The 13,656-nt window shown below is 48.7% G+C and overlaps 1 long non-coding RNA gene across 1 annotated transcript; it reads left to right on the top strand.

The window, feature by feature from the left end:
* Positions 1–4,932: 4,932 nt before the first annotated feature.
* LOC311528786 lies at positions 4,933–13,466 on the top strand. The gene is made up of 4 exons (XR_014713697.1): positions 4,933–5,297; positions 8,995–9,115; positions 10,265–10,340; positions 13,275–13,466. It is a non-coding gene; the product is annotated as an uncharacterized lncRNA (long non-coding RNA).
* The last annotated feature ends 190 nt before the right edge of the window (positions 13,467–13,656 follow it).

The raw sequence follows: 13,656 nt of genomic DNA, 5'->3' as shown, positions 1-13,656 counted from the left end.
CCCTCCTCACCAAGTTCCATATCCTCCTCTCCCTGACGTCCTATGGTGGGGGGAAGCTCCGTTATCCCTTGACCTCAACTCCAGGGGATGGTTCACGGAGCAGAAAGCTCTCATTCCCACAGCTTTGATTGCTAGACAGTGCAATTGTAACAAGTGCCGCGTCCCTGCCCCTGCCCCGCTGTGTTATCAGGCCCTTCGACCCGGGCTATCATTGCTATTCATTGCTGTCTCTGGTCAGTGTTTGTTAGCATAATAAAAATGCATGAATTGAGGACAAGAGGCTCTTTAGTCACTGTGCACACTGTGGTTGGTGGGCAGTACATGTGACAAAGGGGCAGGTTGGTAAGGAACAACACACAGAACGGTCACATCCGTGTTGGATCATTCATGAAACTGGTTTTCAAAGCCTCTCGGAGACACGGTGCATCTCGATGTGCTCTTCTTATTGCCCTGGTCTCTGGCGGCTCCTAACGGGCAGCCAGGCAATCTACCTCAATCCCCCACCCTGCCAGAAGCTTTTTTTTGTATATAGTTTTGTATAAAGCCACAATCTGTGGACAATGTTATGATTATTACCACAAATTGGACAATGTCAAGATTATTGCCACAATCACTGGAAAAGGCTTCCTGCTCCTCACACTGTATCCTGTTGTCTTTTCCTCCCAGAAAATGTATTTCTTAAATGCCCATGTATTTATTCCTGAAACCTGTTGCTTTACACGTTTAGAAAGGCTTCAGCGCCTTTGCAGGGATAATGATTCCCTGCTTCTTTTAATTATCCTCTGAGTGTGCACAGTAATTTGCTACCACTTTTTTTTGGGGGGGCTGTCATCACAGCCTGAAATATTTTCAAAGGGGGACCCAGCAAGAAAAGTTTGAGAACCCCTGAATTGCAGGGAACAATCCTCCAGCAGCAGAGGGATGGACTTGCTGATCTAGCTGGTCTTTTCCAGCTCTGAATAAAGTGCTATCCGATGTGCTGTATAAAAGCTATAGATTATTATGAGTCCAGTCCTCTTGTTCCCTGTCAGGGGCTGAGAAAATGCCAACTGACTGAGCAGATCCACACCCAGGGGGAGAGGGGCCAGATTTGCAGCTCCAAGCACAGAGCCTTCCCTTCCCCATGGCTGGTGCCCATGCAATGATCTCTCCAGCAGTCTGCTTGCTCTGGCCCAGCTGCAGTTGCATCATATACAGGGCTTAAATTCTCACAGAGTATTTCCCAGAGCCTCCCAAGCCATGCCCCCCCCCCCCGCCCCCAACGTGCTAGAAAAACTCCAGGGGGCCTTGAAAATATTTACCAGAGCTGTGTTCTGGGCAGCTCTGGCTGAATTTAAGCCCTGATCATACATGAAGCGGGCTACAGGGCCAAATCTCCTGTGAAGTGCAGCGCACCCCAACCTCCTATTGCAGTGGGAGCTGCGGGGGGCCGGGGGAGAGGGCACTCTGCACATGTCAGGATCTGGCCCATCACTTTGCGTGGAAGTTGCAGGTGCAACATGTTCCTCAGGGTTTGGCCCTAGAGAGGCCATGCTCTATGCTTCACTGGGGGTTCAGTGCCCCCAGGGGCTCTGCGTTAACGCTCAAGAAGACCGATGTGCCCATCTAGTGGACAGTGAGCAAACAACCACCACAACTGCCAGGGGAATCCGACTTCAGAGCTCCCTCACAGCTGCACGGTTTGCTGACATTGAGAGCGGGGCAGGATGCAGGTGAGGGGATCGTCACATGGGTCTAGACTCTAGTGACCCGGCTCCTCAAAGGTATTTAGGCACCTAACTACGCCCATTGATCTAATGGGAATGAGGCACCTTTGAGGAGCTAGCCATGTTGTGATAAGTGGGCTGACAAATTGACTCTGGTTGTGAGCTCAATGGTAAAATGTACGGGAAAGTTCACAAGTTGTCACACTAACCTACGCTAACAAATGTTGATGGGAAAAGATACAATGAGACAGTTCTCTGAAGACGTCCACGCAGCCTGCAGCGGCAGTCAAAAAAGCAAACAGGATGTTGGGAATCATTAAAAAGGGATAGAGAATAAGACAGAGAATATCTTATGGCCCTTATATAAATCCATGGATTTATACTGAATACTGCGTACAGATGTGGTCCCCTCATCTCAAAAAAGATATCCTGGCATTAGAAAAGGTTCAGAAAAGGGCAACTAAAATGATTTGGGGTTTGGAACGGGTCCCATATGAGGAGAGATTAAAGAGGCTAGGACTTTTCAGCTTGGAAAAGAGGAGACTAAGGGGGGATATGATAGAGGTCTAAAAGATCATGAGGGGTGTGGAGAAAGTGAATAAGGAAAAGTTATTTACTTGTTCCCATAATATAAGAACTAGGGGCCACCAAATGAAATTAATGGGCAGCAGGTTTAAAACAAATAAAAGGAAGTTCTTCACTCAGCGCACAGTCAACCTGTGGAACTCCTCGCCTGAGGAGGTTGTGAAGGCTAGGACTATAATAGGGTTTAAAAGAGAACTGGATAAATTCATGGAGGTTAAGTCCATTAATGGCTATTAGCCAGGATGGGTAAGGAATGGTGTCCCTAGCCTCTGTGTGTCAGAAGGTGGAGATGGATGGCAGGAGAGAGATCACTGATCATTACCTGTTAGGGTCACTCCTGCTGGGGCACCTGGCATTGGCCACTGTTGGAGTACAGGATACTGGGCTGGATGGACCTTTGGTCCGACCCAGTATGGCCGTTCTTATGTTCTTATGTTCTTATGTTCTAAGGCTAGTAGGGCAGATGCCCTGGGACCCAGAAAGGGTCAGTCCCTTCCATACCTCCTTTGCTTTATCTGAGGCTAAGGCAGGGTGGCCCAGCAGGGCAGGAGAGTAGAGGGTTGCATTGTGTCTGTTAATGGGTTAACTGCCCCCACCCCTCCTGGTCTCTTTGAGTGCACCTCATGGGGTCTCAAGCCACCACCTCTCTCATGGTTCTCCACTCTTAGACCAGGCCCTTGGCTGCAGTCCCCTGGGAGGAGCCGGATTTAAAGGCAGATGACCCAGGTGGCCATCTGAGGTGTTAGGCTCGGGGTGCTGTTTTTGTTATTAGCGACAAAAGGGAAAAGAGAATGTTTGAATTAACCTGTTTCGGTTATTCCGCACGTGGACTCATTTTTCACTAACCTCCTAGAATGTTCTGGGCCTTTGTAGAATCTCATGGAACCTTCCAGACTTTCTGAGAACTACATTTTCCTCGAAGCTCCTAGAATGTCGTCAGCCATGTGGGGACAGCTTGGAAGATCCTGCTCACGCTGCCAGCCACAGGCACGAGTGGGCAGTGCAGCTTTTGGCAGCTCAGGCTCATTAAAACGTATCTTTGATCGACGATGGCCGACGAGAGACTACGATTGCTGGCTATTTTGTCACTTGGAAATGCCATTGGCCGGGCTTTGGATCTCGCTGATGCTGTGCCTCAGTTCGCGAGGGTAAAGGCGAGAAAAGGGCCTTTTCGACGAAAGGACTGGGGTTAACTTTCTAAGGTTGTCACCTACTGTAACGCTAATATTGGTCCACCCAATGTTGGTGCACAGGTCAATTTCTTGATGTTAGTACGTTTCAGTTATTCTTCAAATTTAAAAGTTTCCATAAGCTTCGAGGAAATGATTTGATTTTATTTGCTTATATATGGCACGAATAAATACAGATTTACAGATCCTACCATGCAATTTTATCGTCTTATATGACAGGGATAAATCATGCCTGCAAATCGTGCAACAAAGTCATGAAATGGGCTGCAAATGCAACAAAAAATAAGGTATCCACAAGTTTAAGAAATGCAGGGGGCAGCAAAGGTGCCCCTTGCCTGGGGTGCTATTTGGTCGAGGGCCGACGCTGCCCCTGGGATCTACTGGGATGACCTCACCAGGCCTGAATTAGCTTCAGTGCCTGAAGTTCTGCCCCCCCTAGGAGCAATGACAGAGCAAAAATCAGTGGCCAAACAGCCTCCTTAGTGCAAAGTATTTAGAACCAAAGCACTTAAGAGAAAATAGCTCTTAAACTATCTACATGCCTGCCTGCCTCTCCCTACCGCTTGCCATTCCCTGGACAAGGAAAGGGACAACTCCTTCAGGCTTCCCTTTGCAGAGCTTGTCCCCCTGGATAGCTCCTGGCAAATCACCCTTTCCTCTCCTGAGTGGAGCTTTCTAGCTGTTTAGAGCCCTTTGATCTGTTAGTTCCCAGCATTAGCAGGACAGCAGGGTCATATTAGCCTGGAAGTAGATTATTGTCCTGTAATTGACCCCCTCCCCCCCCCCGATGTTTGCTCATCTACAGCTATTGTGTGAAAAGAAAAGGAGGACTTGTGGCACCTTAGAGACTAACCAATTTAGTCTCTAAGGTGCCACAAGTCCTCCTTTTCTTTTTGCGAATACAGACTAACACGGCTGCTACTCTGAAACCTATTGTGTGGTTTTCCTGTTTGCTCTCCCCACCACCCCCACTCAAGCTTTGTCAATGCATTCGTACAGGAAAGACTTATAACGCAACATACAGTAACTTCCCCTCACTGCCTAGTCCCATACAGTGTTCAGAACACTATTACAGCAGTGTTCCTGGATTATTACACAGCACCTCCTCACCCATCGCACTGTGTCATTGAGATCACGTGCTGGTCCCACTGCCCCGGACGGATGCTGACAAAGTGGAGGGAGTTTAGAGAACAGCACTGAAAATGGGGAGGAGACTGGAGGGATTGGGTTCTGAGGACAGACTGAAGACGCCATATACATATGTGTATGGCACCCATGGGTGTGCAGTGCCCTGAACAGACATGATGAGTCAAACGAGTCTGCAGTCTAACGCGGGTTGATCTAACATAGCAGGGACTCCATTCTCCCCACGCTTACCCCAGTGTCAAGCAGGAATAATTCCGCTGAAGTCACTGCTGTAAAACTAAAGGAGTACTTGTGGCATCTTAGAGACTAACGAACGGAAGCTCAAGGTCTCCCCCTCCTCTGCTGATTTCCCTCCTAGCAGAGTAGGTCTCTTGGCTCTGGATTTCCAAAGGATTTCCAGCCAATATTTAAACCGAAGGAGCTTAGTGACTCTTAAGGGTGATGTCTAACCTACCTCCCAAATCAAGGCCCGGATCATGACACAGCTGCTCTTAGCCCTTTGCTAGTGCTCCCATGCCAAACTCCACCCCTCTGCTGTCAGGCACTGAACTGATAAATACAGGCTAGCTGGTTAGAATCAACAGAAAATCAACATCCCGAAAGCCAAGCACCATCATGAATGCCCTGGGCCTAGGGTTTCTCCTGCTTCTGGCACTGACAGGAACCATCAGTAAGTACTCCTTCAAAAGAGATGGGTCCCTCCTCACTTTAAACTATTCAAACTGCTACCGTCTCTGAAGTTCCTGGCATGTTAAGGGCATGAGCTAACTGTGTGTGCATGGAAGAATCCAAAGCTAAAGGACTACACAGAGTTGTAACACTATCACAGCCTCTGGGTCTTTGGCTAGCACTGTCCAGGGGAGGACGCCTGCCTTTGTGAAAGCAGCTAGGGTGATCAGACTCAGAAATCTGGAGGAAGACCATTAGGATCGGTTTGTTTTGCATGCGGCAGGAAAATTGCTCAAGACTTTTGAGGCAGGGAGATCGTTCCACTGGGTCAAATTCTGCTCTTGTTCCCACCTATGTAAATCCACTGAAGTTCAGGGGAGTTACTCAGAACTTACGCCAGTACAACTGAGAGCAGAATATGGCCCATTTATGAACAGCATCTCCTGGGAGCACCAGCAACCCCAGACCAGGGTGCCTTCACTAAATTGGGATCTCACAGAGACACGCTCCACATGGTCCGGCACTAGAAACAAATGGGCCCAAATTCATCCCTGGGGTCACTCCACTGAGCAGTGAAGTCGGGGGGCACTGCTGAAGTTGTCCCTGGAGTTCTCCTCTCTCCTGGCCTATACAGTGCTTATAAACTCCCAGGGGAGGATACCCAAGTGCCCTGATTATAGCAGCAGGCCGGGGCCCGGGGAAAAATGACAAGTCACCATTCAGCCCCTGGCAAACAGCAGCAGAGAAGGCCATGGGCATTGTGTGCTAATCACTGGGCTTGGACTGGAGTAACCCAGCATCAGCTGAGGCAGAGAGACACTGAGCTAGTCCACCCCCCTTTCCATGATGCTCACGTTTGCAACTGCAGCTTGCGGAGGAGGGGAAGGCACCAGAGATGCTGCTCCCAGGGAGTTCACGGCAGCTCCCCGGGATCTGAGTCTTTCTGTCTATCCAGTCTATTTATGAACCCAAAAGAGTCAGGAAACTCTCCAGCTTGTGAGATCACACCCTTGGTTTTGGAACATTCCAGGTTCCCAAATAGCTTGTCCTGCTCGCCTCAGACTTTCCAGAAAACCCAGGCGTAAGATCACCCTGTGGAATGTCAGACAGACTGCTCTAGTTTTGGTGACATCTGTGTGCATGTCAAAATCAGGTTTGTAATCTGAGCCAGACACTACTGGCCCAAGCCAGGGCCCCAGCTCCTGGAGTCAGAATCTCTGCCTTTTAAAATGTCCTTGCGGATGCACAGAAAAGGTTGAAACTGTGAGCCAAGCGTAACTGGCCCCCGCCTGAGTATGCAGGCTGCTTGAAATAGTAGCTCCAGGAGGTGTGACCTGCCCCATTCGTCTTATTGCTGAAATCTTCTGCCACCTTCCCAAGAAGGGGTGAGGCCATGGCATGGCCATGGGGTGGGGGACATGATGGAGGGGCAGGCATGGGGCCATGGCAGACCCACATGGGATGTGTCTTGGATTGCTTTAATTCAGCCCTGTTTATAATGGAAGGGTAGATTCAACCTCTTTTGCTGAAAATTGCTCTGTTCTATTCATTCCCTCTGGTGCATCTGTCACCGGCCACCATCAGAGACAAGATACTGGGCTAGATGAACCATTGGTCTGACCCAGCATGAGCGTTCTTATGCTCTTATGTGGAGGTACGTTTCTCCAGTTTAACCATGTAGACAGGACCTCTTGCCACCATATAGCTCCTGAAGGAGAAGAGTGCGGATGAAGCTGTGAGTGTAAGTGATGGGAAGGCAAAGACCTTTGGTTATGGGACTGACAATTGAGAGGGTTTATAGTGCATTTTGTTAGTAGATCTCAAAGCACTTTACAAAGGAGGTCAGGCTCATTAGTTCCGTTGTGCAGATGGGGAAACTGAGGCACAGAGCACTGACATGACTTGATCAAGGTTACCAGCAAGTGAGTGTGAGCCGGAATGAGAAACAGAGGCCAGGCCTAGGAAAGGAAGGATTATTTGGTGGTTACAGCACTAGACTGGGATTTAGGTGACCTGGGTTTAGTTCCTAGCTCTGCCACAGATCCTGTGTGTGACCTTGGGCAAATCACTTAAACTCTCAGATCCTCAGTGCCCCAGCTGTAAAATAAGAATAATAAAACTTCCTTCCTTCCACCATCTGTCTGCCTTGGCAGGGCTACCTAGAAAGGCACTCTGTCTGTGTGTCTACTCTCTACAGACGTGGCACATGGGGCCATGAACATGGTTGGACCTGCTAGGTTTTACTAGAACACAAAGAATGGGAATTGGTTGGGAATTTTGCAGTGTCATGGGTATTCATCAGAAAATGCTGATGAGCTGAAACGGAAACTCTGCAGAAAAGGGTCAGTTTCGAACAATTTTTTGACTTGAAAAAAATGTGGAAGAACGTTTGGAAATTGTCAGAGTCTTTTGTTCTGACCTCTTCCAAACAACAAGTTCTGGTTTTCCACTGCAAAGTGACTTTTCATTTTGAAACGTGAGCTATAGTTAAAAAAAAAAAATTAAAATGGCCAAACCAAACCGTTTAATCTTTTTCAGATCACAACATTTTTCCCGATTTCAACTTTTTACCCTGATTCAGGACGGGAAATTTTTTTCAATTGTCATGGGACAAGAAACCCATTTGCCACCCAGCTCTACAAATTACAGCCCAGTTCTCCAGGCACTGCACCCCTCTGTCTTAAAGGTTTAGGCTACATCTGTTGAAGAGGCCAGCTGTCCTCAGTTAGGGGCTGATCCAAAACCCACTGAAGTCAGTGGGTGACTTTCCACTGAGCAGACCCGAGGTGCATCCCAACCACTGGACGTTAAGAGTCCCGTAATATGGCAGATGCCACCTCAGTTCCCCCTTGTGGCCAAGGGTCGCTCTGTGGCACCCTGCCTCTATTTCCCCCCCTCTTTGCTGGGAACCAAAGACCGACCTCACTCCCTTGTTCCAGGAACCCACCACCGGACATAGCTCCACTCATCTGTGGTCCCTCTCTCCCCAGGCACAGCCTGCCCCGATCCCTCCTCTCATAGAATCATAGAATATCAGGGTTTGAAGGGACCTCAGGAGGTCATCTAGTCCAACCCCCTGCTCAAAGCAGGACCAATCCCCAACTAAATCATCCCAGCCAGGGCTTTGTCAAGCCGGGCCTTAAAAATATCTAAGGAAGGAGATTCCACCACCTCCCTAGGTAACGCATTCCAGTGTTTCACCACCCTCCTAGTGAAAAAGTTTTTCCTAATATCCAACCTAAACCTCCCCCACTGCAACTTGAGACCATTACTCCTCGTTCTGTCATCTGGTACCACTGAGAACAGCCTAGATCCATCCTCTTTGGAACCCCCTTTCAGGTAGTTGAAAGCAGCTATCAAATCCCCCCTCATTCGTCTCTTCTGCAGACTAAGCAATCCCAGTTCCCTCAGCCTCTCCTCATAACTCGTGCACACAGACCTTTATAGCCTCGGGTGTAGCCCTGCCCCTTTTAATTGGCTCACACGGGCCCAGCTGTTCTGATGCAGCGGCACTGGCCCCGGTCTACTCAAAGGGACCAGCCCCCATTGGTGCGCGTGTCCAGCAGCAGGACAGAAGGGCAGCGTGTTGTCTTACGAATTCATCCCCCATCCCATGGGGTTCCCAGGCAGTGCAGCATGGGTACGGGCTCTGGGCCCTCCGGCGTGTTTTCTTCAGCTGCTGCTTTCTCCCTGCCCAGGTGCCCAGGCGGTCGCTCCCGTGAGCACCTGGACCTGCGCGAACCGGAGAGGGTACTGCCGCCGCTTCTGCCTTGCCCACGAGGTACACATAGGCCACTATGGTTGCCCGCGGCGATACAGGTAAGACGGGGCTGCGTGGCCCAGCTTCTCCTGGCGTGGGAGCGGCCCCCTGCTGTGTGTGAGGAGGAAGAAATACACCGGTAGGGAAGGGACGAATGGCTTTTCACTGCCTGTGCCCGGGGTCACTATTGGCCCAATGGCCTCGGAGAGCACATGTTATGGCCACCGTCTTGGCTGGCACACCGGGAGTTGAACCAGGTACCTCTACAAGAAAAAGCATGAAGTGCTCCTGCTTGAGCTAGAGAGCCAGCCTTCCACAGCTGCCGGCTGTAAGAGATTCATACCCTCTGCAGATCAGCAGCCAGCAAGTGTCACGGTTTCAGGGTACCTCCCCCCTCTGTGGTCCACTCCAGGAGGGCCAAGTGAGGTCTCAGGCCTCCAGCTGTCACCTGTCTCTGGGCAGGGCCCCTCCTGACTGTGGGGTGTAAGGCTGCACATCCCCCTGCCCTACTCTGTGATACTCCCAGCAAGCCAATCTGCCTAAAGGCCAACATCTGGGCTGTACTGTCTCTCCAAGCTATGACCCCCTATATGCCAGTAGTTACAAGTTACCACTCTTTCTCAGCAGAGTACATTTATTCTTCAGGTAAAAGCATCCCAGAAAAAACATAAAAAACAATCAGTTCCTACATGCTTAGTGAACATGCCAGAAGTCACCCAGCAATCTTATGGGGCCCTATAGACCACAGACTTTCCAACCCTTCAGCCAGGGTCAGGAGTCCCCGGAGGACCAAAGATCCTGTCGATTTGCTAAATCCAAAGGAAGGCCCCTGAGTCTGTTTAAATCAGCCCTTTATACCCAAAGATTTGCTTTGTCTCCCAGCCTCCTGCAAACAGGTAAAATCAGGCCCTCTCCTTGTCCCCTAGGCTGTCACACTTCAAAGCCATCATGGGGATTTGCATTACTTGCCCCAGACTGATTCCAGGAACGCACAATACACATCACCTGTACTGGCACAAAGGGCCAAGGATATTCTACAGCTGACCCAGCTCAATCTAATGGCTTTTTGAGGTTTTTATGCTCTCAGTGTTAAAAACATAACGGTCCCCAAAACTACTGCAGGGGGTTGCCATATTTGTCACCGGGGGGACCCAGAAAACACAATCACCAGTGGGCTACATAGGCAAGGCCTGTTCTTTTATTTACAGGTGCTGCGTGCCAAAGATCTATCTTGTGGAATGGACCAAGCCCAGAAGTGCCAGATCCATATCAACTCCCCCCTAGGTGTGTATCATGTTTCCCCCCATTCTCTGGTTTGGCTTGTGCTTCAGCCTTTTAGCAAGTGACATTTGACACTGTAGCTGGGCTACCTTGCCAGTCTCAATCAGTCGATTCAGGCCTGATTCAACTCCCATTCAACCTACGTCTTTCCATTTCCTTGACTTTAGCAAAGCTTTTGACACGGTCTCCCACAGTATTCTTGCCACGTTAAAGAAGTATGGGCTGGATGAATGGACTATAAAGTGGATAGAAAGTTGGCTAGATTGTCGGGCTCAATGGGTAGTGATCAAGGGCTCCATGTCTAGTTGGCAGCCGGTATCAAGTGGAGTGCCCAAGGGTCAGTCCTGGGGCCGGTTTTGTTCACTATCTTCATTAATGATCTGGAGGATGGTGTGCATTGCACCCTTAGCAAGTTTGCAGATGACACTAAACTGGGAGGAGAGGTAGATACGCTGGAGGGTAGGGATAGGATACAGAGGGACCTAGACAAATTAGAGGATTGGGCCAAAAGAAATCTGATGAGGTTCAACAAGGACAAGTGCAGAGTCCTGCATTTAGGATGGAAGAATCCAATGCACCGCTACAGACTAGGGACCGAATGGCTCGGCAGCAGTTCTGCAGAAAAGGACCTAGGGGTTACAGTGGACGAGAAGTTGGATATGAGTCAACAGTGTGCCCTTGTTGCCAAGAAGGCCAATGGCATTTTGGGATGTATAACTAGGAGCATTGCCAGCAGATCGAGGGACGAGATCATTTCCCTCTATTTGACATTGGTGAGGCCTCATCTGGAGTACTGTGTCCAGTTTTGGGCCCCACACTACAAGAAGGATGTGGAAAAATTGGAAAGCATCCAGCAGAGGGCAATAAAAATGATTAGGGGTCTGGAACACATGACTTATGAGGAGAGGCTGAAGGAACTGGGATTGTTTCGTCTGCAGAAGAGAAGAATGAGGGGGGATTTGATAGCTGCTTTTAACTCCCTGAAAGAGGGTTCCAAAGAGGATGGATCTAGACTGTTCTCAGTGGTAGCAGATGACAGAACGAGGAGTAATGGTCTCAAGTTGCAGTGGGGGAGGTTTAGGTTGGATAGTAGGAAAAACTTTTTCACTAGGAGGGTGGTAAAATACTGGAATCGATTACCTAGGGAGGTGGTGGAATCTCCTTCCTTTGAGGTTTTTAAGGTCAGGTTTGACGAAGCCCTGGCTGGGATGATTTAGTTGGGAATTGGTCCTGCTTTGAGCAGGGGGTTGGACTAGATGACCTCCTGAGGTCCCTTCCAACCCTGATATTCTATGATTCATTGACTTGAATGGGAGTCGGATCATGCCCAGGAGTTTGATTCTTCCACCCTTACTCCCTGGGGGCTGCCTCATTCACTGCTAAGTATGGGAGTATGGCTGGGCCATACAGGGACTTCAATTTTTAGTCGACTCCTCACTGATTTCAATTAGGACCCAGATCAAGGCCCAATTGTGCTAGGCACTGTACACACAAACAGTGACAGTCCCTGCCCCAAAGATCTGATAGTCTTTTGCTTCAAGACAGATGGTACCACAAGGGCCTGTTTTATTAGCACTAGGTTAATCAGTTTAGTCAGAGATGGCTCACTGTATATTTTCCACTTTCCTTGCAGAGGGTAAGAGACATGAGACAGAAGAGTCACACTTTGTCCTGATCATCGATCACTCACACAACTTTTAGGAAAAAGATTCATGATGTAGATTTGGGCTGAGATTCTGATTTGGTATAAATCTGGAGTAACTCCACTGAAGACTGCATTTACACAGGGGTGGGTGAGATCAGATGCTTCTGGCCCTTCAGACATACACAGAAAACAAATCTGAGAGATGTAGATGTGGCAGAGCAGAAAATACTGTAAAAAAACAAACCAAAACATGGCTGATAGGAAACCAGTTAGTATCGGGAGAGAAGGGAACCAGGAAGGAGTCTGGTGCCATCATCCATCAGTACAGATGGAAAGAGGAGAAGAGTCTGGGTAATGGGTAGATATGATTGTCAAAGGACTGCAAAATACTCCCTACAGGAGAATTTTGATTAAATTTGGGGATTTTCCCATTGATTTGAAACACACATTTTACATCTTACGTTGACATGTCAAAACATTTCATTTCAATCAAAAATCCCCATGTTTTTCATTTAGATTTTTCCAAATCAATTTTAACTTTTCATTCCACAACACTTTCAAGAGTTCAACTTTCTGTCCCAAATCGGGATAAACACAAACAGCAAAATATCAGAATTTCCCATGGCAGGAGATTCCGTTTTCCAAATAGCTTTTGCCACAACATGGGCTCTGTCCACACAACTAGAACTGAGCCATCACAAGGCTAAAAGTTGTAACGTCACCGGAACACGCCCCCCATTACCGATTCAGCGCCATGAACTGTCCAGAATTGTAATAAATTTTGTGCCATTTCATGGGCCTGGGGCACCAATGTACTTCCGTCCCTCTTGTTCTCTGCCTATGGCACACCGTATTAGGCTCTTGACGGTTGTAATGCTTTGGTCTAATTCTGGCTGTTGGGTTTGGGCTTGGCTGGAGTGTTGATCCTGCTCTTATTTATCCCCTAGCATAATCCCCATCAAAGTCAATAGGGGTTGTAAAGGCTTGGATGCTGATTGGGCCAACACATATGTATGGTTTGTTTTGTGTCAGATCCTGGTCTCAGGTACACTGGTGTATATCAGGGGTAACACCACTGATGTCCATGGAGCGACTGCAGGGTAAATCCAGAGTCCGGGCGCGCAGAATCTAGCCCTGCGTGGCTTGTAAAACTGCTTCAGATTGGCACGCTGGGGCTTGCTGCCATGGACTCCCATAGCAGCAGAATCGCTCCCACTGCCTCCGGGTGTATTTTGCCTCCCACACATGCACACTCACAACTCTCTTCTTTTGTCTGTTTGCTTGGTTTGCAGCCAGAATGCTGACACAGCACTGAAGCCATTCTCAGCTGAAAGCATGTCTGACCTGGCTTAATGGGGCGAGGGGCTGTGCAGTGGGTGGCTGCCGTCTATTCTGCTGAGCTTGGATGACTGTCTAAAAACAATATACACCAGCACAGCCAAACTGGGTTCGAACTAGCACAGACCTCAAAATAAAAAATCAAGCTAAGGGAGGGTGTGTTTGTTTGTTTCATTGCTCTCCTAGGAGCGTAAGTATGTGGCATGATTTCCATTTCAGAGGGAAATTAAGCCTGGAAATGAGCTTTCAAAAATCAGCACTTTTTTTTGTTTGTTTTTTGTAGCAACGGAGTTAAAGATGTGGGGACAAAGAGTTAGAGCATTAAATGAAGTTAAG

Source organism: Lepidochelys olivacea, assembly GCF_965140295.1.
Source record: "Lepidochelys olivacea isolate rLepOli2 genome assembly, chromosome: 1".
Classification (NCBI taxonomy): Eukaryota; Metazoa; Chordata; order Testudines; family Cheloniidae; genus Lepidochelys; species Lepidochelys olivacea.
The sequence above is the reverse complement of the archived record's forward strand: the minus strand, read 5'-3'. Positions and strand labels throughout refer to the sequence as shown.